The sequence below is a fragment of the Hyperolius riggenbachi genome, chromosome 6 (assembly GCF_040937935.1).
Source record: "Hyperolius riggenbachi isolate aHypRig1 chromosome 6, aHypRig1.pri, whole genome shotgun sequence".
NCBI lineage: Eukaryota > Metazoa > Chordata > Amphibia > Anura > Hyperoliidae > Hyperolius > Hyperolius riggenbachi.
In genome coordinates, this window is record NC_090651.1 from 210,510,572 (window position 1) to 210,534,575 (window position 24,004).

Consider the following 24,004-nt stretch of genomic DNA (forward strand, 5'->3'; position numbering starts at 1 on the left):
AAATGTGGACTGGATATTTAGGAAGATGTTTGCTATTAGTTGGTACCAATTTGCAACCCTCACCTGGGTCATATCAGTATACAACGAGGATTGCCAAAAGGTTAGAGTCGATGCTACAGGCACACATTGCAGAGCTTAGGGTATACAATTTAAGACAGCTTGGCTCATGTGCAATTAACTTTTTCTCCTAGGAGATAATTTTTCATCTTTGATTTAAAACAACTTTTTAGCACATTGCGACAGAAAAAGTACCAAAAAGTTGGTGAAAAAGAATTATCAAAATTATTTTGAGTATTTGTTTGCTTGTCAGCGGTGTAAGGGCTCAGCCTCAATTTAAGCACTTTTCTGAGCGCCTTGTGATTGATTAGTTTTTAAAAATTGCTCCCACTTCACTTTCATTAAAATCGCGGTAAAAAGTGAGTAAAAATAGCCATCATTGCGCAATAGCGTACATGAAAAATAGCGGTGATTTTTACCGCAATTTTAATGAAAGTGAATGGGAGCGATTTTTAAAAAGCGCTCAGAAAGTGCTAATCAATCACTATAAGCGCTCAGAAAAGCGCTTATAGTCTGGCTAAGCCCTAAAAGGCATTTTATTTACAAGCGAAAATATCACCAGGGAGAAAACTCAGGTGAAAAAGTGAATTGCATATGGCCCCTTGTATTTAAAGTGTTCGAGGCAATATATATGGCATAATGTGATAAACGTGTACGGTATGTACAGTACAAAACATATTAACCACTTCCCGACCGCCTAACGCACAGAGGCGGCCGGGAAGTGGACCCCACAAGGACCAGCTCATGCCCAAAGGCGGCGGTCCTTGTAGGGGCATGGGCGGAGCGATCGCGTCATCAGTGACGCGATCCTCCGCCGGGAGTCGGAAGCCCGGCATTTTGTCTCCGCTCGCCGGCCACTTAGCAGCGCCGGCGAGCGGAGGAATCCGTGCATGGGGCCAATCAGAATGTATAAGGCACTTTGTTAGGTAAACAAAGTGCCTTGTACGTGCTTCCTCCTCGCCTCGTGGTCTCATTGTTGCAGAGACCACCAGCGAGGAGGAAGCACTTTGTAAGTTACAAGCCACACTGCTTTTTTTTACCCACAGCCCCCCTGATCTCCCACCCCAGGCCTCATACCCCCCCTGATCACCCCAGCAGACCCCTGCCCAGCACCCTTGCACCCCTGCAAAACCCCCACCCCCCCCACCTGCCACTAACTAGCGACGCTGCCCCTTAGTTTAGGTCCCTTACTGCCTCCTAGTCACCCCTGATCCCCCCCCCCTACCTTTAGATCACCCCCAGACCCCATCCCAGACTACCCCCCTGTATACTGTATACATCTGCATACAGCTACCTTACCCCCTGATCCCCCTCTGATCACCTGTCTATCACCTGTCCATCACCCCTCATCACCCCCACCCATCAGAGCAGACCCTAACTGCCCCGCGGGGGTAACCGATCACCTGCCCAGGCCCTCGATTGCCCTCATACCCCCCTTCTGATTACATCCCCTGCTCTTTGTTTACATCTGTCCTCCCCAGCAATCACTAACTGATCTTTGATCAGTAACCCCCTGTGTCTGCCTCTCATCAGATCAGGACTCAGTCTGCCCCGTGCGGGCTCCTGATCAACCCCCCACCCCCTCAAATCGCCCTCAGACCCCCCCCCCCCCCCCTAATCACCGTCCAAGTGCATTGTATTTGACTGTGCTGCGCTTGTATTCGATTGTGCTGCGCTTGTATTTGATTGTGCTGCGATTGTATTTGATTGTCCCGTGATCTGCTTCGATTGTCCCGTGATTGTTTGATTGCCTGAGACCCCACTTCCCACCACACCCAACCCAACCCTCCCCCCCACCACACCCAACCCCACCCTCCCCCCCACCACCTCCAACCACCACCTTCCGAGTGCATCAGATTTGCTTGTGCTGTGATTGGAGTCGATTGTGCTGTAATTGTATTTGATTGTCCCGTGATCGACTTCGATTGCCCCGTGATTGTTTGATTGCCTGAGACCCCACTTCCCGCCACACCCAATCCCACCCTCCCCCCATCACCTTCCGAGTGCATCAGATTTGATTGGGCTGTGATTGGATTCAATTGTGCTGTAATTGTATTTGATTGTCCCGTGATCGGCTTCGATTGCCCCGTGATTGTTTGATTGCCTGAGACCCCACTTCCCGCCACACCCAATCCCACCCTCCCCCCATCACCTTCCGAGTGCATCAGATTTGATTGGGCTGTGATTGGATTCGATTGTGATGTAATTGTATTTGATTGTCCCGTGATCGGCTTCGATTGCCCCGTGATTGTTTGATTGCCTGAGACCCCACTTCCCGCCACACCCAATCCCACCCTCCCCCCATCACCTTCCGAGTGCATCAGATTTGATTGGGCTGTGATTGGATTCGATTGTGCTGTAATTGTATTTGATTGTCCCGTGATCGGCTTCGATTGCCCCGTGATTGTTTGGTTGCCTGAGACCCCACTTCCCGCCACACCCAATCCCACCCTCCCCCCATCACCTTCCGAGTGCATCAGATTTGATTGTGCTGTGATTGGAGTCGATTGTGCCGTAATTGTATTTGATTGTCCCGTGATTGTTTGATTGCCTCTGAGACCCCACTTCCCACCAACCCCAATACCTCTCAAATACTCCCTTTTTGCTAGGTAGGTGCTCTTTTTTTCTGGGTAGTCTCGGAGGAAAACCCCATAAATTTAGCAATCCAAAATGGCAAGAAGGGGGCTTTCCGATGACGAGGTATACAGGTACATGGACCAGTCGGATGAGTTCTTTTGGGAAGAATCATCCGTCGAATCTTCCGGGTCCGAATTTGAACCTGTAGAAAGCAGTGGTTCCCTGACCGAAAGTGATGACGAGGCTTTGGTCCCGGCTAGAGCCAGGCGTACCAGACCCCAAGTCGTTGGACTGCAGGTGGCGCAGGATCCGCCTCAAGGGCAGCAGGGTGGTGCTAGCGCTGTTTTGATAGTTTTCTTGGTGAGGCAGGCACCAGCAGCGCAGCATCTCCTGGACTTGGTACCAGTACTTCTGTAGAACCTGGCGAAGTGGTGAGCGTCAGCATGGAAGTTGAAACTGGTACGGTGGCAAGTGCAGTAGTACCCCCGTCGCAGCCACCAAGAAGAAGACGGGCCCGTAGTACCCATAGACTCCCAGAGGTGCTGGCACAACCAGATTGGCAATCCCCTGATTCCGCCGCACCCGTAGTGCCCCCTTTCACCGCCCAGTCTGGAGTCCAGGTGGCGACAGCTCATCTAGGAACGGCCCTAGCCTTTTTGCAGCTGTTCATCACCCAGGTTCTCTTGGACTTAATTGTGGTTGAGACCAACCGTAAAGCCACACAATTCATCACCGAGCACCCGGAGAGCATGTATGCCCAGCCTTTCCGGTGGAAACCAGTCCAAGTTTCCGACATTAAAATCTTTTTGGCCCTTATCCTTCACTTGGGACTAATGAAACAGAATGTACTGCGGTCGTATTGGTCTACGAACCCAGTAAATCATGTTCCCTTGTACCCTGCTGCCATGTCCAGGACACGATTTGAGTCCATCCTGCGCTTCCTGCACTTCAACGACGACAAAACCTGTCATGAAAGGGGAGACCCTGCTTATGACCGGCTCCACAAAATTCGGCCCCTCATAGACCACCTGTCATCAACATTTGCAGATGCTTATATCCCTGAACAGAACATCTGCGTAGACGAGTCCCTGTTACGCTTTACCGGGCGCCTTGGCATCAAACAGTACATCCCAAGCAAGCGCGCCCGGTATGGGGTGAAACTGTATAAGCTCTGTGAAAGGGCCACAGGCTATACATGTCGTTTTAGGGTCTATGAGGGAAAAGACTCAAAATTGGAGCCGGTCGGATGCCCTGACTACCTGGGGAGCAGTGGAAAGGTTGTGTGGGACTTGGTGTCACCCTTGTTCCGGAAGGGGTACCATCTTTTTGTGGACAATTATTACACAAGTGTGGCCCTCTTTCAGCACTTAAAGTTAGAAGGAATCCGATGCTGTGGCACTGCGCGGCCTAGTCGCCAGGGCTTCCCCCAACGGCTCGTTACCACCAGACTTAAACGGGGGCAGAGGGCCGCCTTGCGTACTGAAGACCTGCTCGCGGTGAAATGGAGGGACAAGAGGGACGTTTACTTTCTGTCCACCATTCACACAGTCACGACAGTACAAATTCAACGGGCAACTGCGGTCATTGAAAAGCCCCTTGTCGTCCACGAATATAATGTCAACATGGGAGGGGTGGACTTCAATGACCAGAGGTTAGCGCCCTATTTAGTTACCCGAAAAACAAGACGCTGGTATAAGAAAGTGTCTTTTTATCTGATTCAATTGGCAGTATACAACAGCTTTGTTCTCTACAGTAAGGCTGGGAGAACTGGATCTTTCCTTCAATTTCAGGAACAGATCATTCTGGACATCCTGTATCCAGGAGGTGTCAGGGTCCCCCCTCCCCCAGATGCAACTAGCCGATTGCATGGAAGGCATTACGCCTATCAGATTCCGAGTACCCCAGGTCAACGCATCCGAAGAAAACGTTGTCGTGTCTGCAGCAGTGCTAGAAGAAGGACGGACACCATTTTTTATTGTCCCAAATGTCCTGACCACCCTGGCCTATGCGTAGGGGAGTGTTTTGAGAGGTACCACGAGCAGGTACACTATTAGAACCTAGGGAACTCCAGACACAGGAGTAGGCACACACTCAGTGGTCTTTCGCACATTGTCGCAGGGAGAGGAGAGGTAAGCTTGAAAACCAAACGGGTAAGCATAAAAGTCGGAAGAAGGATCGGTTTCCATGCTTGATATTGCTGATCTGTCCTGGGTTGGCGATATAGGACGACATGTTTGAATTTCCCTTGAGTGTGGACACCCCCGGTTTATATGTGATTTGGGCCTATGATAATGCTTTAATGCCACACAGAGTCATCTCTATTGGCAGGCATATTGCTGTATCCTACAGGCATAATGCTGTATACTAAAGTTCTGAGGCCCAGTCACATAAGTTGGTGGCTCACCCTGAGTGCAGGGTGGCACGGGGTGTCTCTCTCCTGAGGTTATCACTGCCATTGATGTGGAGGAAGATCTGCCATTGATGTGGAGCAAGGTATGTTTGCCGTTCATTTTTCCTTTCAGCCCAGAGTGCATTACCCGTATACCCAATATAAGGAGTATAGCAGAAACTCCTAATACTGGCCATACATGTAATGATTGCAGAGACCCTAAAATGCCAGGACAGACTTCACAAATGACCCCATTTTGGAAAGAGGACACCCTAAAGTATTATGTGAGGTGCACGGTGAGTTCATAAAAGATTTTAGTTTTTGTCACAAGTTAGCAGAATTTTTTTTTTATTTTTTTTTTTAACAAAGTGTCATTTTCCGTTTACTTGTGACAAAAAATAAAATTTTCAATGACCTTACCATTACCCTCATGGAATACCTTGTTGTGTATTCTTTCCAAAATGGGGTCATTTGTGGGGTTTGTTAACTGTCCTGGCAAGTGGGCGGGGTGCTAAATTGTGAGCACCCCTGTAAAGCCTAAAGGTACTCATTGGACTCTAGGCCCCTTAGCGCAGTTAGGGTGCAAAAAAGTGCCACACATGTGGTATCGCCGTACTCGGGAGAAGTAGTACAATGTGTTTTGGGGTGTATTTTTACACATACCCATGCTGGGTGGGAGAAATACCTCTGTAAATGACAATCTTTTGATTTTTTTACACACAATTGTCCATTTACAGAGTTATTTCTCCCACCCAGCATGGGTATGTGTAAAAATACACCCCAAAACACATTGTACTACTTCTCCCGAGTACGGCGATACCACATGTGTGGCACTTTTTTGCACCCTAACTGCGCTAAAGGGCCCAAAGTCCAATGAGTACCTTTAGGATTTCACAGGTCATTTTGCGGAATTTGATTTCCAGACTACTCCTCACGGTTTAGGGCCCCTAAAATGCCAGGGCAGTATAGGAACCCCACAAATGACCCCATTTTAGAAAGAAGACACTCCAAGGTATTCCGTTAGGAGTATGGCGAGTTCATAGAAGATTTTATTTTTTGTCAAAAGTTAGCGGAAAATTGATTTTTATTGTTTTTTTCACAAAGTGTCATTTTCCACTAACTTGTGACAAAACATAAAATCTTCTATGAACTCACCATACTCCTAACGGAATACCTTGGGGTGTCTTCTTTCTAAAATGGGGTCATTTGTGGGGTTCCTATACTGCCCTGGCATTTTAGGGGCCCTAAACTGTGAGGAGTAGTCTGGAAATCAAATTCCGCAAAATGACCTGTGAAATCCTAAAGGTACTCATTGGACTTTGGGCCCTTTAGCGCAGTTAGGGTGCAAAAAAGTGCCACACATGTGGTATCGCCGTACTCGGGAGAAGTAGTATAATGTGTTTTGGGGTGTATTTGTACACATACCCATGCTGGGTTGGAGAAATCTCTCTGTAAATGGACAATTGTGTGTAAAAAAAATCAAAAGATTGTCATTTACAGAGATATTTCTCCCACCCAGCATGGGTATGTGTAAAAATACACCCCAAAACACATTATACTACTTCTCCTGAGTACGGCAATACCACATGTGTGGCACTTTTTTGCAGCCTAACTGCACTAAGGGGTCCAAAGTCCAATGAGCACCTTTAGGCTTTACAGGGGTGCTTACAGTTTAGCACCCCCCAAAATGTCAGGACAGTAAACACACCCCACAAATGACCCCATTTTGGAAAGTAGACCCTTCAAGGTATTCAGAGAGGGGCATGGTGAGTCCGTGGCAGATTTCATTTTTTTTGTCGCAAGTTAGAAGAAATGGAAACTTTTTTTTTTTTGTCCAAAGTGTCATTTTCCGCTTACTTGTGACAAAAAATAATATCTTCTATGAACTCACTATGCCTCTCAGTGAATACTTTGGGATGTTTTCTTTCCAAAATGGGGTCATTTGGGGGGTATTTATACTATCCTGGAATTCTAGCCCCTCATGAAACATGACAGGGGGTCAGAAAAGTCATAGATGCTTGAAAATGGGAAAATTCACTTTTTGCACCATAGTTTGTAAACGCTATAACTTTTACCCAAACCAATAAATATGCGCTAAATGGGGTTTTTTTTATCAAAAACATGTTTGTCCACATTTTTCGCGCTGCATGTATACAGAAATTTTACTTTATTTGAAAACTGTCATCACAGAAAGTTAAAAAAATCATTTTTTTGCCAAAATTCATGTCTTTTTTGATGAATATAATAAAAAGTAAAAATCGCAGGAGCAATCAAATAGCACCAAAAGAAAGCTTTATTAGTGAGAAGAAAAGGAGCCAAAATTCATTTAGGTGGTAGGTTGTATGAGCGAGCAATAAACCGTGAAAGCTGCAGTGGTCTGAATGGAAAAAAAGTGGCCGGTCCTTAAGGGGTAGAAAGCCCTAGGTCCTCAAGTGGTTAATAACTTATTTTGCTGCCTGAAAGAGTTAATTTCTAGGCATGGAAGTGAGAGCTTCTGTCTTGTTGGTACCTTGTCGGGAATATAGTAAACATCGCTGATAAGCAAATGACAGCCATAAAAGTTTTCCTGGCAGACTACAACTTCTGAGGGCAGGGAGAGATAAAATATATAAGCTATTGACCTTTTTCTAACGGTGGGACACTTATTAGGCTGGCACTGAGCAGAAACAACACAACATTCAATCTAATCTGTATGTTTAAATATGAAATAAAACCATGGGATATCTAAAAAGCTCATTTGTCTAACTCTGAGACACTGATTAGAGACAGTAAACATTCAACCTACTTTTTAAATGTTTAAATATAAAGGAAAACCCTGGATACTTTAAAAAAAAAAAAGTCATTTTTAATTTTAAAAAAATCTAATTTATTATCCTTAGCATGTACACTTAGGGCCCATTAACACTAGAAATCGCAAAACTGCTCGAGTGATTTTACTGCGATTAGCGCGGTAGAAATTACTGGACACTTCCGCAATTTCAGAGCAATCGCGGTCAGCGCTTTATAAGCACTGTACCGCGATCACTCCAGAATCACTCCAAAAATGCTGCAGGTAATGCGTTTGCGATTGGCGCTAATCGCAAAGCGCCTGCGATTGGTGCCTATCGCGGCAGTGAGAAAACTGTCTAATCTAAGCACTGAGATGATCCAGGTTGCAAGCTTTCGCACCTAGTGGCAGACAATGTTTCTAATATAAATATTCATCAGAGGTTTAGGAGATCACTTGTATTCTCCAATCTTCCCCACTGTTCTGTAACCTTAGTAAATGGACCCTACTGTTCTGTAATCTTAATAAATAACAGTATAAATGGATCCCACAACAGAGCTGATTTTTGGTGAGGACCTTTCAAAGTATCATCCTAGCTTTATTCTGTTTAACATATGTATTTATTCTGCTGGTTCCACAGTTGTTCCATTGGCAATGACCTGTTATGTGTGTGAATGCTGCATTTCACACACACGCTGTGCACACTACTGATTGTGGTCTGCTCACTCCTCTATTAAAGCTTCCAGGCCTGTAATCACATGGCTCCCTCAGTCACAATTCAGTGGCCTCACATTATGTCTGCAGTGACATCAGACCCTCTGTCACTAGTACGCTACAATCTGCATAGACAGACCACTTCTGCAGGCGACTGAGGTGGAGCAATTTTCGCATCCTTTATTTACCATTTACCTTGTGCCCTTTCACCTCTCTGCTAAGAGAAAATTATTGCTTCTCATGCTACCTACTGAGGGCTGATTCACACTACAAGAGCATTTTAAGCGCTAGTGATTTTAAAAAGCTCTTGCTAATGCAATGCTATAGGGGATTTTTACAAAATCACATCGCTCCAGTGAGAGACACACACATAGGATATGATAGGATAGCGCAGTGATCTGAACGGGGTCAATTGATTTAAATACATTTTATAGACACCATGCGTTACCCATGGTGTCATCGTTGCGATACAGCGCAGGAAAACGTCCAAGATGTCAACGAGCCCTTACACACTGTCAACATGGTGGCCTGGACACTTAAAACTACAGCAGAAGTACATATCTTGCTGCATATATCATTATCAGCAATAATGGCAAATGTAAAGCATGCTGTTACTTGTAGTCCCTTAAAAAAAATCTAACCAAAGTTTTAGCTCAAGCAGGAAAACATCAGACTATCTGTGTTTGCTGCAACTGGTGTCCCCACAGAACATTCTGTCCATTCTTTCCTTATAGAAACTTCTGGAAATGAGGGAAGCATTATAAAATACAGGCACTAATAGGAAGCATTATCATGAACAGGGCACTAATGGGAAAATTAAAGTACAGGGTGCTATGGAAGGACACTGTAATATACAGGCCAATGCTGAGGGGCATTATAATTTACCATACGTCACACAAATGGGAACATTAAAATGAACAGGGCACTAATAGGAGCAATATAGTCACAGAAAAACTAAAAGGAAGGGCATTATAATAGTCACGGCACGAATGTAGGGCATGATATTGAAGGGGACATAATAGGGGCATGATAATAAACAGGGCATGAATGGAGTGCATCATATTGAAGGGGACATAATAGGATCATTATAAATAAAAAACAACTGACAATAATTGGGGACATTGTAATCAGGGCTGTGGAGTCGGAGTCGGAGTCGAGGAGTTGGAGTCGGGGCAATTTTGGGCACCCGGAGTCGGAGTTGGAGTCGGAGTCGTGGTTTCATAAACTGAGGAGTCGGAGTCACGAGTCGGGAGTCGGGTGATTTTTGTACAAAATCCACAGCCCTGTTAAATATTAGACTAAGGAGTCGGAGTCGAGAAATCGGAGTCGGGGCCATTTTGGTTACCCGGAGTCGGAGTTGGATGCGGAGTCGTGGTTTCATAAACTGAGCAGTCGGAGTCGGAAGATTTTTGTACCGACTCCACAGCCCTGATTGTAATGAAGATGGCATTAACATTGGGCTTGATACTATACTTACCCTAGAAGAGGGAAGCCTATGGATAATCCAGAGGCTTCGTTGTCCCTTTCCACTTTGCCGTTCCAGCACTAGGACCCCCACACCTTTTCGATAAGGGCTTGTTGAAGAGTGTGCGCAGCCGCGTTCCTGTCCATGAATGAGCGCAGATGCGCAACACAGGCACAGGATGTCTCGCCTCTGAGCAGTAGCATGTTCATGTAACAGTTCAGGCTGTTTCTTCTGCAAAGGCGCAAGATTTACTGCACCTGCGCAGTGTGGACCTTGTTCATGGATGGGGGTGAGGCCACGAATTTCCAGAGGGTCCCAGTGCTGGATTGGTGGTCTCGAGGAGGACATCGGAAGCCTCAGGAGGATCCAGACGCTTCCCTCTACTGAGGTCAATATGTAAATATCTTTACTTTCGAACAGTGGTAGCAGGAGAGTTTTGTACCGTGTCAGCCATCGGAAAAAGCAAGAAGTTTTAAATCCGAATGAAACTATTTATAAGCTAACTTAAAAGAAGCCAATAAATAGTATCATCCTGATTCAAAACTTCTTGCTTTTACTTTTAAAGTCACAGTTCTACTTTAACGATACCTGACCAGAGGCAATGTAATGTGCCTAATGTAAGCACAGAGGTATGCTGGATCCACAAAATTCTAAACAATGTCAGTTCCTCTCCCCCCCTTAGTCCCTCCTGATCCCTGCAATTACTCCTTTTAGACAGAAAGAAGCAGGCTAGCTTCAATGCTCTCTCCTATTGCCCTCCCATTCCCTTCTCTTTCCTGCCCCATTAAAGCACCACTCCAGCAAAAAAAAGTAAGCAGTTAAAATCTGATAGAACAGACAGGTTGTGGGATAGTCCATCTCCTCATGGGGCATTCTCAATGTTTTCTTTGTTTTCAAAACCATTTCCTGAATGGTAGTTTAACTGCCAAAATAATGAGCTTCCGTCTTCACTTGCATACTATTTTGTCAGTTAGACTTAGCAACTGCCGTTCAGGAAACGCTTATAAAAACAAAGAAAACCCTAAGAACACCCCATGAGGGGATGGACTAGTCCAAAATCTGTCAGTTCTGTCAAATGTTAACTGCTTACATTTTTGCTGGAGTGATCCTTTCACTCCCCTTAGAGAGGAGTGGTAGGGGGAGAGAGAACGAAAGGGAAATAGTAGGGAACATTACCACAAACCTACCTCTTCCTGTCTGAAGATGTGACTTTAGTGAAAAGTGTGCTTCTGGAGAATGAGGAGAGGAACAAACCACGCACAGAGGTATCCTTTAAGATGCCCGATTAGTTATTATAGAGAAAACTATTCAGTATGGAGAAAATCGATGTGGAGAAAATTGAAGTGAAATGGTTCTATGGTCAATGGGAATACAGAATTTTCACGATCGGAATGTTGGATTTTATGATCATATCTGAAGAGAGAAAGCATCGTAATTGACCCGTTTATGGGAAAAACTGATAATTACCTTCCAACTACTTATGATCCCCCAAATCTGATTAAATGATGTTGTAAATATTGTACTGTTATGGGCACCTTTACAGAACTACTGTCAGAATTAATATGAAGGTAAATTTACCATCAAACATATATTGATACACTGCATGTCACCAGGCGGTAATAATATACAATGCCTGATCCCTGTCTTCAAACAACTGCTGCACCCAACAAAAAAGTTCACCGCACAGCCTATATCTATACATACAACACCAGCCTTTATCTATACACACAACACCAAGAGCAAAATCTGTATACACAATGCTAAGGATACACATTTCAAATACACACACACACCACCAGGAATACACAATCTGTATACACATTGCAAACATGAACAGCACTGTCTCCAGGCCCTGCACAGACTGCTCAGGGATTGGGCTCTGCTGGGTGCCAAGGAAATCCCAGGGTATATCAGATAAGCCCCCCCCCCCCCCCATGTCTGCCTATGCCAGCCTTGCAAATACAGCACAGGATGGTTAAGGGAAGGAAGAGGAGTAGGAAGGCGGCAGCCTGTATGAAGGACATTTATAAGGTGAAGAGGATACAAACAGTAAAAAGATCTCACAGAAGACATCTGTGCAGACCCAGATACATCTACAGATTTCTTAAAACTGCAACACTGACTCTAGGTAGCATTTATCATGTTCAATGCATTATGTAGTGAAGCAATATATAAATACTAAATAATAGTAATAATAATAATAATTGCACCAATACAGTAATAGATCAGAGTGCACACAGACTGTCGGTTTGTATACTGACAGACCAGGGACCTCCAATGATCACCTATAGAGTTAAATATCAGGAAACCACCTAGTTACTGACAAAGTACACATTAATTAGCAACTCCATCAGCATAGAGAAGATAGAAACTATATTCAGGGCATCTTTGCCCATACACAGAATTATGTGTACAATCAGAGGGAAGAGAAGGTATTAAAAACAGGCCATACAAAATGAACCCATCTCCCCTCATATATAACGAGGCATATAGAAGGGCGGTATTACGTGCAGCCTCTATGATACATCAGCCCCTACAGACATACTGTATACCGTATTCCCAGGATGGGGAGGGTGGTGCATCATATACTCTGTATATAACATACCTATTATTATCATCCTTATATAAAATATATACCCAGGATGGGAAAGTAAGTCCTTCATCATCCTGAGTATAACAGATACCGCCCGCTGTACAGAGAATATACATGATCCAGCCTGTGAAGAATGGATGACAGGCTCTCTCGCTCTGTGCAGGAACACAACGCCGGGGGCAGGTAGGAGGATATGATCAGCGCCTCTTTCTCAGCCATATCTCACCTGCTCCTTGGATCTGCAGTCCACCTTCCGTCAAACAGATCCACATCACCCGGCCCCGAAACCGGGAAACAGGCAGCAGATGCTCAGACTCTCCGCCCGGCCTGTGAAGAGAGCGAGAGCGCCCGAAAGCCGGAGGAGGGGGCGGGACCATGGGGCGGCCTGCGGGAGCGGTTGCCAAGCAACGCTTAGCCTGACACTGATACAATTTTACCACTCTATCCAGCAGCATTCTACATTCTTCTTTTCTGTTATACACTGCTGTGTTCATCACCCCGCTGATCTGTCTGTATTGCTGTATGGAGAACCAGATTCTCTACATACTGCCATATACACCACCATTACCTTTTTCTATAACGCTGTATCTATGAGCAGTGGCGTACCTAGGGCATTTGGCACCCGGTGCTGGGTATTAAAAGACACCCCCCCCCCCAAAAAAAAATGGGCGTGGCCACAACCTGCGGCGTGCTTCGCGGCAAAAAATGGGCGTGGTCATGACCGGATGAGGGCGAAGCTAACTGTAATTTAAAGTATTAGCTAGTATAGTTGCCCCAGTATAGCTAGTAATTTCCCCCAGTATAGTTGCCCCCAGTGAAGCTAGTATAGTTGCCCCCAGTGAAACTAGTTGCCCCCAGTATAGCTAGTATAGTTGCCCCCAGTATAGCTGGTTTAGTTGCCCCAGTATAGCTAGTTTAGTTGCCCCCAGTATAGCTAGTATAGTTGCCCCCAGTATAGCTAGTATAGTTGCCCCCAGTATAGCTGCCCCCAGTATAGCTAGTATACCTGCCCCCAGTATAGCTGCCCCCAGTATAGCTAGTATACCTGCCCCCAGTATAGCTAGTTTAGTTGCCCCCAGTATAGCTAGTTTAGTTGCCCCCAGTATAGCTAGTTTAGTTGCCCCCGTATAGCTGCCCCCAGTATAGCTGGTATAGTTGCCTCCAGTATAGCTAGTATAGTTGCCCCCAGTATAGCTGGTATAGTTGCCCCCAGTATAGCTGGTATAGTTGCCCCCAGTATAGATGGTATAGTTGCCCCCAGTATAGCTGGTATAGTTGCCCCCAGTATAGCTGGTATAGTTGCCCCCAGTATAGCTAGTTTAGTTGCCCCCAGTATAGCTAGTATAGTTGCCCCCCAGTATAGCTAGTTTAGTTGCCCCCCCCCCCAGTATAGCTAGTTTAGTTGCCCCCAGTATAGCTGCCCCCAGTATAGTTGCCCCCAGTATAGCTGCCCCCAGTATAGCTGGTATAGTTGCCCCCAGTATAGATGGTATAGTTGCCCCCAGTATAGCTGGTATAGTTGCCCCCAGTATAGCTGGTATAGTTGCCCCCAGTATAGCTAGTTTAGTTGCCCCCAGTATAGCTAGTATAGTTGCCCCCCAGTATAGCTAGTTTAGTTGCCCCCCCCCAGTATAGTTAGTTTAGTTGCCCCCAGTATAGCTGCCCCCAGTATAGTTGCCCCCAGTATAGCTGCCCCCAGTATAGCTGCCCCCAGTATAGCTGGTATAGTTGCCCCCAGTATAGCTGGTATAGTTGCCCCCAGTATAGCTGGTATAGTTGCCCCCAGTATAGTTGCCCCCAGTATAGCTGGTATAGTTGCCCCCAGTATAGCTGGTATAGTTGCCCCCAGTATAGCTGCCCCCAGTATAGCTAGTACAGTCCCCCCCCCCCCCCCCAGTAAAGATGCCCAGGAGGGGGAGAAGCAGCGCTAGAAGAAGGGGCAGTGGGGGCAGCTGTGGGGAGGGGGGAAATATCCCCCCCCTCCCTCACCTGGGACCCCTCCTTATGCCTCTCTCTCCCCCTCCAGAATAGCTGCGACAAGTGCGGGGCGGCCGGAGGCGTATAGACAATTACTCACCTAATCTCCGCGTTCCCAGCGTCATGACGTTACAGGTCTCCGCCTCCAATGCCGCCCACTGTGCTTCCACTAATCAGGAAGCACAGTGGGCGGCATTGAAGACAGAGACCTGTGACGTCATGACGCTGCGCTCCACGCTTGGAACGCGGAAATCAGGTGAGTAATTGTTCATACGCCTCCGGCCGCCCCGCACTTGTCGCCACTATTCTGGAGGGGGAGAGAGGCAGAAGGAGGGGTCCCAGGTGAGGGAGGGGGGGATATTTCCCCCCTCCCCACCGCTGCCCCCACTGCCCCTCCTTCTAGCCCTGCTTCTCCCTCCTGCTGTGCTGCTGTGGGGGGTCGTGGTGACACCCCCCTGGGTGTCTGACACCCGGTGCGCCCCGCCCCCCTGCGCACTATGGTAGGAACGCCACTGTCTATGAGTATTTTTTTTAATTTTGCTGCATGCATCACCCTTCTCAGTATTGATGCGTACTCCATTATCTCCCATGTGTACTGCAGTTTAAACCATCTGAGAAGAACCTAAGGGCCCGTTCTCACCTGAGCGGGAATCGCGCGATTCCCGCTCACTGCAAACCGATAGCGGTTTTGCAAAAACCGCTACACAATGTAGCGAGTGGCAGTGTTCTCACTGCCGCGGTTGCGGCTAGCGATAACCGCAACCGCGTTGCATGCATCGGTTTGCCGGCGACGAGCGTTCCGCGATTAGCGATCGTGAGTAGCGTGCAAGGCACGCTAATCGCGATCGCTTCAAAACCACGCAGTGTCCAGTGATTTTTCCGCGTTAATCATGGCAAAATCACTCCCGCAAAACGTTCTGCGATTATAAGTGTGAACGGGCCCTTAGTTACTCACCATTTAATACATTACAACTGATATGTAGCACTCACTTTGTCAAGAACAGCCAGTGTCAGAGAGGCAGTATCTAGAGGGGTGCAGGGTGGACACTATCACCATCATATACTTTATACCAGTGATCCTCAAACTAAGGCCCGCGGGCCAAATGTGGCCCCCTGAGGCTTTTTTACCGGCCCCCCCCCCACACAAAATGTATTACTTATAGATGTGGTCAGCTACATCTTTAAATATTGTTGGTCCGCATATAGAATAGCAGTGCTGGCACCACCCATTCACATGGAATCCAGAAAGCAGTAATTCACTGGTTTCCAATAAAATTCCACATCAGGCGATACTGCTGTCCAATTGGACTGCAGGTTGTCACCTGGGTATGCTTCACTGTCTGGCCCACAAAGACTTCTACATCATTTTATGTATACTCCGGCCCTCCACCAGTCTGAAATATGTTGACCCGGCCCTCGACCCAAAATGTTTGGGGACCCCTGCTTTATACACATCATCATCCAAACATGCTTACTGCTACACACACCATACCTTATGCTGCTTTACATCATTATCACTCGCTTTTATTGTTGCGTACACAGCTGTATGGCCTGGTGCACACCAAAAAACGCTAGCAGATCCGCAAAATGCTAGCAGATTTTGAAACGCTTTTTCTTCTTTTTCTGTAGCGTTTCAGCTAGCATTTTGCGGTTTTGTGAAGCGTTTTTGGTGTAGTAGATTTCATGTATTGTTACAGTAAAGCTGTTACTGAACAGCTACTGTAACAAAACCGCCTGGCAAACCGCTCTGAAGTGCCGTTTTTCAGAGCGGTTTGCGTTTTTCCTATACTTAACATTGAGGCAGAAACGCATCCGCAATCCAAAATCTGTAGCAGCCCGGGAGTATGCGTTTCTGCAAAACGCCTCCCGCTCTGGTGTGCACCAGCCCATTGAAATACATTACCCTAGCGGATCGCAAACCGCAGCAGAAACGCTCTGGTGTGCACTAGGCCTACATGTTACAGGCAAAGTAAAAAATCCAGGCATTTTATAGAATGCCTAACTCATTTCTGGCAAAGTATAACATGTATTTTTTCATTTCAAAATATTACATACTGCTACACATTCTATTGAATGCCTAAGACTTGTTAAAACCCCTCAGTGGTGAAGTGGTTAAGCAAACTACAAAATGAGCAACCTGATGATAATGAGTGACAACAACAAGGCGCTATTTACCAGTATGTAAATTAGCATGGAAACAGCTTCTGAAAAGGCCATTGACAACAAAGTATTTTAAACAATAAAGCGTTGGGTTTATTTTTATGGAAGAAGAGTGGAAACGTCTTCAAGCTGTTTGTCATGATGGGTGGAAAGACTAGAATGTTATTACGATTTGCAATTCATTTTTGCTCTGTTATTCAATAATTACTGGCGGTGCTGTTCTTCTCGTCCACTCAAAGATGGTGAGACTTATGACAGACTTCGTCCACTACCTAATCTCTTCTTTTAGGGATTCAGTTGTTGCTGCCCATCCGTCTGGCAAGGGTTATTAAACTGTTTACAAACATTTAACAGTGAGAAAGATTATTCACAAATAGAAACCATTTAGACAGTTTCCAATATTTACAGGAGTAGTCATCCCAGAAAATTTACCCTAAGGTCAGACCATGTAATGCTCAGATAAACTACAGAAAATACAAGCACTACGTCTCAGACTCTGCAGATCTCTAAGCCTCTGCAACAATCACTGGTTTCCTTTTAGATCCTATTTGCCAATCTCCACCATGCTCTTCACCTAAAGTCTAACCTCCGGTTGAACGGGAGACTGGACACGTCTATCCGACGTGTCCAGTCTCCCGTACGTAAGTACCAGAAATTCAAACAGAGACAAAGTCCAGGAAGTTGGCCAGAGGTCAAAACTGGAGATCCAATGAATGTCAGTTTAGATGTCTGACAAACTCGAGGTCAAGTGCAGGCCAGGGGTCATACATGGTAAATCCAATTTCTAATGGAAAAACTCAGGGAAAGTACCAGCTTCAGTGCATAAAGAGGGAAACACATAATCATGTAACAATTTTGCATATCCAGTGACCCCATATACCACACCATACCATCAATTTTTTTGTTCCAACAGTCTTGGAGGGATCTATCCAATGTGGGTTAGTGTCAGACCAATAGCGTTGGTTTTGTTTGTTAACTTCACCATTCACATGCCTCATCACTGAACAAAATCTTCTGCGTAAACTGTGGGTCCTGTTCCAATTTTTGTTTTGTCCATTCTGCAAATTCAGTACGCCGATCTGGGTTACCCTCATTGAGATGCTGCAGTAGCTGGAGTTTGTAAGGGTGCCATTTGTGAGTAGCTAATATCCACCGAAGGGATGTTCAACTAATGCCACTCTCCAGTGACATGCGGCGAGTGCTACGCTGTGGGCTCTTGCTGAATGAAGCTAAGACAGCCACTGATGGTTCTTTATTAGTGACAGAGTTCATGCGTCCACATTTTGACAAAACCCAACACTGAACCAGTTTCATGAAACTTAGCAAGCAGTTTGCTAACTGTAGCATGGGAGATGGGTGATCTCGTAGGGTGTCTTGCATTGAAACCTGCTGCAATGACCCGATTACTGCGTTCACCAGACTTCAACACAATTTCTATCCGCTCCTCACGTGTTAATCTCGGCGACATGCCAATGGCTGAAAACAAAGATAAACTTGTAAATAACTCATGAAAGAATAAAGTTACGCTAAAACCAACCAAACAATTGTTTTTCTTGTGAAATTCCCAATAAGTTTTATGTGTCACATGCCCCTCTTCCTATTGAAAAAACAAAAGTTGGATTCAAAATGTCCGACTTCAAAATGGCCACCATGGTCACCACCCATCTTGAAAAGTCCCCCACCCACCCCCCCCCCCCCCACATATACTAATGTGCCACAGACAGAAAGTTAATATCACCAACCATTCCCATTTTATTAAGCTGTATCCATATAAATGGCCCACCCTGTAGATGGCTCCAGGCCTTACCTCCATATACAACAGATCTCTAATGGAAGGCAAGGTCCAAGGTCTATTGGAAGGAAGGCAAGTCAAGGTCCAGAAGGTCTCCTTCTGCCTCAAAAGGTCTACAATCATCCCAGTACCTAAAAATCTAGGAAACTCAGAGCTCAACAACTTCAGACCCATAGCCCTAACATCCACCATCATCAAAATGTTGGAACAACTGGTGCTGGCCCACTTGAAGCACACCACAAATGCCCCCCTCGACCCACACCACCAATGCTGCCATCGACCCACACCAATTCCCATACAGATCTAATAGGTCAGTAGAGGACGACATCAATGTCAGCCTGGCATTCATTGCAGAACACCTCAACAAATCTGGCTCCTATGCCAGGATTCTGTTCTTGAACTTTAGCTCTGCCTTTAATACCATCTGTCCAGACATCCTCCTCGACAACCTTGCGCAACTCGGTGTTGACCCTTCTCTGCGGGTGTGTCAAGGAATTCCTCTCCAGCCAAACGCAATGGGTAAAGCTTGGTAACTGTTCCTCCAGTTGGTGAGAACCACCAACATAGGCGCTCCGCAAGGGTGTGTTCTGTCTCCACTCCTGTTCCCTCCGTACACCAACAACTTCATTCACTGACTCTGTTAAGGTCATCAAATTTGCTGATGACACAACGCCGATCGGCCTCATCAGCAGCAGTGGAGAGCAGGAGTACTGCAGCAAAATCAAGAGAATATTGGTGCAAGGTCAACTGGCTCATCCTTAATATGGCGAAGACAGTGGAACTGATTGTGGATTTCAGGAATCTCCCTCTTCCCAGTGCTCATTGAATGGTCAGAGGCTCCAGGGTGCCATTGCTTGGTTCCTGGGCACAACCATAACTAGTAATGTAAGATAGGGCAGAAAGCTGCCAAAATTAAGAAGAAGGCACAGCAGAGGCTGTTCTTCCTGCACCAACTGAAAAAAATTGGAATGTCACAGGAAGTGATGAAAAGCTTTTACACTGTTACCATTGAATCCATCCTCTGCTCCTCTGTCATCATCTGGTATGCAAGTGCATCCGCAAGCAACAAGTATAAACTCCAATGAGTGATTAACGCAGCAAAAAAGATAATTGGTGCTTCCCTGCCACCTCCTTCGTACCACTACATTGAGGTTGAGGGCCACCAGGATTTCTCCCACCCTGACATTCATTTCTTCAAGCCCCTCCCATCAGGCTGCTGTTACAGAACCATCCACTCCAGAAACACCAGAAAGGGGGATCCTGTGAGGCCCCCAAAACACTTGTAGGAACTTAATGTGGCTGATTGCACAATAAAAGTGCATTGCATTTAACTTTTACGACTGGTGTGCTGATGAACTGCGCTTACTTCCTACATTCTTGTCTAAGATGGTCCTGAATAGCCTCCTCGGCCATGTGTCATCTGTTGCGTGTGCGTAGCCTTACAAAGTACAAGAATGAAATCACGCCAAATATATTTGGGACTATAGAGATTTAAACAGAGAAGTGGAAGCGCCCCCAGTGAATCTGAAGTGACAGGGTCCTTACACGGCAGAGTAGAAACAGAATGAGAAATGAGGCATTGTGCATGGAGCGTATTCTGTGTGTTTAGTCAGAAAGTATCAGTGGAAGGAGTTAGAAAAGGTTGAAGCTTGCTGGGGGGCAGTATGAGAGTTATATAATATGACAGCACATATTTTTCAGCATCCTCATGTGGCTCTATGCCAAAGCCTGGCCATTCTTTGCTGGCTTCTCCTTCTGTAATTCTTAATTACTCCATTGAGGAAAAACAAAGCCATCCCAGGTCACAAACTCACAAATAAAGTGGGAGTGGTAAAAATCACTTTAGATATTAACACCATACACCACATCATACAAATAGTCTCTAGCTGCCAGCAACATCCTCTAACCAACCAATGGAGTTGAGAGAATTGAAACACCAATCTCATTGGTTGCTATGTGAGATCGTTTGTGTTTCCCCCAATTCAGATATAGTATAATGTTCCTTTAACTGTGTAACTGTAAGACCCTGCAAGCTCTGTCATCCAGCAGCAAGTAGAAGGCAAGTGCTATATTAGCAAACAGTGACAGGAGGAGAGTACAAGGCAATGAAAAATGTCAGCTATGACAGACAGCAAGTTTATGTCAGGGTCGCCATAATAATGTGGACTGTAGACATTGACATTCAGAATGCAGCAGAAGCACCTAAAAATGTCTGAACATACCTTTAATATTTTTAACAAATGTCGCACTAGCTAAGACAAAATACCCAGGTAGCTCATTTTGACCCGGAACCACTAAGAATGTAAAAGATGCTCAAAGAGACCAAACGCCCTCTTACAAAAATAAACATAAAAATTCCTATGCTTAATGGATTCCTATGCTTAAACCTGAAGCGTGAGGTATATGGAGGCTGCCATATTTACAGTATCTCTATCTTGCTTCATTTTAATATCACCTTTTAAATAATACTTGGCATGCTTGTAAAAGTGGGAACAGCCTGCAGGAAGCGCTGGACTAGCTCAACAGCGCTAACCTGCATATTAAAAGCAAGCATGTGACAAAATGTATAATGTAACATGCTTGCTTTTAATAAACAGGTTAGCGCTGTTGACCTAGTACAGTGCTTCCTGCAGACTGTTCCCCCTTTTACAAGCATGCCAAGTAAGTAAGGTAATGTTAATATGAAGCAAGATATAGATATATGTGTATATATGTACATTTATTTTATCCATTAATTTTTTTTTTATCAATTTTTGCATAAAGTTTTTAATGGTACACATATGCCTTTGTCTCTGGCCATTGTTTTTATACATAATTTTCTGAATCCTGCATATCTTATAGATATTTATTGTATACATTTTATGTTTGTGTTTGCACAAATTGATATGCATGATATGCATACATGTGCACGTGGAGATTGATATGTGTGTACACTTGTGTAGTACACACGCTCATGTGTTTATACAGTATATACAGTATGTGCGCCTAATGTTATGCACATGTTTAATTACATCTTGCAGACATAGCTAATAATAATGTCCTGTATATTTGTATTTTTTGTCTATTTGTATATTTAGTTATCATGCATGCTGTTTTCAAAAAAGTTGTTATTGGCCTGAGGCTTACACCCATGAAAAGCGTTGCCTGTGCTAAATAAAAGTTTCATTTGTCTATACAAAGATCTCATCATCGAGGTAAGCCATCTTAACCTTTTTGATTTTACTGAGTTTTTAATCCAATTTTACACACACTGGGACACCTCTTTTCCCAAATTGTGCTATGAAACTGGAAGTTCCATTGGGGGTTCTATAGCCAGCTCCTGCAGTAATGCTTTTTATTGTAAGAGATTTATAGTACAGATTCTCTTTAATAATCAGTGCTGGTTCATTCAATAGGATTCGACTGTGTGCCTTCCCCAACCCCCCACCCACACACGGTTCTGAATGTGTGCTGCTACTGTCATATTGTCAACTAGTATCAGGACTGACCTTCCCCTGATTATGTAACTTTAATGCAACAGTGCAATGAACACTGCTCTGATTTTCAAAATGATTGCGGGAATGTTCTGCGTCAAGCTCCTCTATCTCCCCGGTGCTATCTTGCTTTCTAAATGTGCACTCCATCCCCAGCAGGGGTGTAACAATAGAGGAAGCAGCCCCTGCACCCTCGGGGAGGGGGGGAGGGGCCCGCTCGGGGCCATTTTGGGGGGGCAGGAGGGGTCGCAGCATGAGGGGAGAGCATTGCACATTGGCGGGGAGGGGGACATTCCCCCCTCTCTCACCTCTGGCTCTCCCCTCTGCTCTCCCCTCCTGCATCTATTAGTGGCAGCAGCGGTGGCAGCTATAAGTACCTCCATTCACCACAGAGGTCTCCGATCTGTAAGGACTTCACACTACATCCTGTTAAAACATTGTACTTGTTCCTCTGCATGTGTTTTTCTTGAAATGCTGTGTTGTTTTTCCTCCATGCATAATACCCCTTGTTATGCCCAAATAATTCAATTTTAATTTCAGCAGTCCACAACACCTTATTCGAAAATGTAGCTGGCTTGTCCAAATGTGCTTTAGCATACCTCTAGTGGCTCTGTTTGGAAAAAAGGCTTTCTCTGCATCAATCTCGCATACAGCCTTTCCTTGTGTAAAGTGCGCTGATAGGTTGAACAATGCACAGTGACTCCATCTGCAGCAAGATGATGTTGTAGGTCTTTGGTGCTGGTCTGTTGGTTGACTCTGACTGTTCTCACCATTCGTTGCTTCTGTCTATCCGAGATTTTTCTTTGTCTGCCACTTCGGGGCTTAGCTTGAATTGATCCTGTGGTCTTCCATTTCCTCAGGATGTTCCTAACTGTGGAAACATACAGCTGAACTCTCTGAGACAGCTTTCTGTATCCTTCCCCTAAACCATGATGGTGAACAATCTTTGTCTTCAGCTGTTTGAGACCCCATAGAAAATTAAAAGAGGAGGGAAACTTACAATTGACCCCCTTAAATACTCTTTCTCATAGTTTGATTCACCTGTGTATGTAGGTCAGGGGTCACTGAGCTTACCAAGCCAATTTGAGTTCCAATATTTAGTTCTAAAGGTTTTGGAATCAATAAAATGACAACAGTGCCCAAAGTTATGCACCTGCCCAATTTTGTTTAAAAAATTATTGCACACTTTCTGTAAATCCAATACACTTCATTTCACTTCTATAATAATAATAATCCGAACATTTGTATAGCGCTTTTCTCCTGTCGGACTCAAAGCGCTCAAGAGCTGCAGCCACTGGGGCGCGCTCAAGAGGCCACCCTGCAGTGTTAGGGAGTCTTGCCTTGAACTCCTTACTGAATAGGTACTTGACCTAGCCAGGATTCGAACCCTGGTCTCCCATGTCAAAGGCAGACCCCTTAACCAGTACTCTATCCAGCCACCACCCTCAAATATCACTGTATGTGTCTCCTATATGATATATTGGACTGATATTTTTTATCGTAACAACCAACGATTTATACAGGAAAATCATAACAATTAACAAGGTTGCCCAAACTTTCGCATCCCACTATGTATGTGTATATTATTTTATCCATTTATTTTTGATTCATTTTTGCACAACGTTTTTTATGGTGCACATATGCCATTGCCTCTGGCCATTGTTTTTATACATAATTTTCTGCATCCTGCATATCTTATAGATACATATTGTACAGTGGTGTGAAAAACTATTTGCCCCCTTCCTGATTTCTTATCCTTTTGCATGTTTATCACACTTAAATGTTTCTGCTCATCAAAAACTGTTAACTATTAGTCAAAGATAACATAATTGAACACAAAATGCAGTTTTAAATGATGGTTTTTATTATTTAGTAAGAAAAAAAACTCCAAATCTACATGGCTCTGTGTGAAAAAGTGATTGCCCCCCTTGTTAAAAAATAACATAACTGTGGTTTATCACACCTGAGTTCAATTTCTGTAGTCACCCCCCAGGCCTGATTACTGCCACACCTGTTTCAATCAAGAGATCACTTAAATAG

The 24,004-nt window shown here is 45.0% G+C and overlaps 1 protein-coding gene across 3 annotated transcripts in view; it reads right to left on the minus strand.

Moving 5' to 3' along the window:
- ARHGAP32 (Rho GTPase activating protein 32) overlaps positions 1-24,004 on the minus strand; it is a 562,915-nt gene that overhangs the window by 437,574 nt on the left and 101,337 nt on the right. For 2 of the 3 annotated variants that reach the window (XM_068240357.1, XM_068240361.1), the window contains exon 1: positions 12,789-12,928. The exons of the other annotated variant lie outside the window; for it this stretch is intronic. The gene's annotated coding sequence lies outside the window, so the exon portion shown is untranslated. Of the gene's footprint in view, positions 1-12,788; positions 12,929-24,004 lie in introns of those variants that run through there. 3 annotated transcript variants of the gene reach the window in all.